The sequence below is a fragment of the Teleopsis dalmanni genome, chromosome 2, assembly GCF_002237135.1.
Source record: "Teleopsis dalmanni isolate 2A chromosome 2, ASM223713v2, whole genome shotgun sequence".
NCBI lineage: Eukaryota > Metazoa > Arthropoda > Insecta > Diptera > Diopsidae > Teleopsis > Teleopsis dalmanni.
In genome coordinates, this window is record NC_051847.1 from 28,802,304 (window position 1) to 28,803,353 (window position 1,050).

The window sequence follows — 1,050 nt, forward strand, 5'->3', positions numbered from 1 at the left end:
TGCCAAATAGCATTTGAGTCACGTAGCAGCCATAAGTAACCACAGCAAAAAACAAGCGCCACATAACTACCAATTGAAATTCTCAATTTTCTACTTTAACGAAAATATCTTGTGTGTGTGTTTGTGTGTTACTATGTGTTTGAGTATAAAAGAGTGCAAATATTTCAGTGCGATCAATTCACATTGTTGTTGTCGGCAATTTGCATTTCCTACATTTGCTGTGACAATTTCCGGCGGCCTAAATTGTTTGGTTGCGTTGCAGTTGCTCCTGTGGTTGTTGATGTTGTTGTGCTATCTTATACTCTTTTCTTATACAAATAAGTGAAATATTTCCAGCCGCTTCATATTTTTTATTGCATGCAAGAACGGACGTTGGCTTTTATGAAATTTGCAGTTGCTTGCGTTTAATTCAGTTTAATTGCATTTCATAATTGCGAAATTTTACTTTTTATTTTGTTGTTATTAGTATGGCCGCCTTTGTTGTTAAACTGCAACACATTTTTAAGTTTGTTTATTGCTTAAGTTTTCTTTTTTTTGTTATTTGAAATATTTTCCTGCTCTCAATTGCTATTTCGCATTATTTTGTAAATAATTTTTTTAAATTTGAATTAAAACGTGCAAAATGCTCATTTTATATAATTACATACTTTAATTTTTTTTCTTTTTATTAACATATATTGCAAATTTAGCTATCATGAAAACTAATCTACAACATTTATCTATAAGTAAAAACCGTTTTTTATTACAGTTTTAAAAAAATAAATTTTATATAGAAAATTTATAAGAACTTTTGATGAAATTCCATTTGAAAGCACGAAACAATTTCATGCTTTTAAAATAAATCCATAACTTGTAAGAACATGTTTTAAAAGGCATTCATAGAGTCTTGTCGCATTACTTGGTGCCAATTAGTATTCTTCAACTATTAAACTCTAAACAGAATTTATTGTGTGATTTTATTTATGAAGATAATTGAACTGATACAATCATGTCAAGTGCTTTAATTAAACATCTATAGTAATTTTAAAGACGGAAATCAAAGCTGAGTTC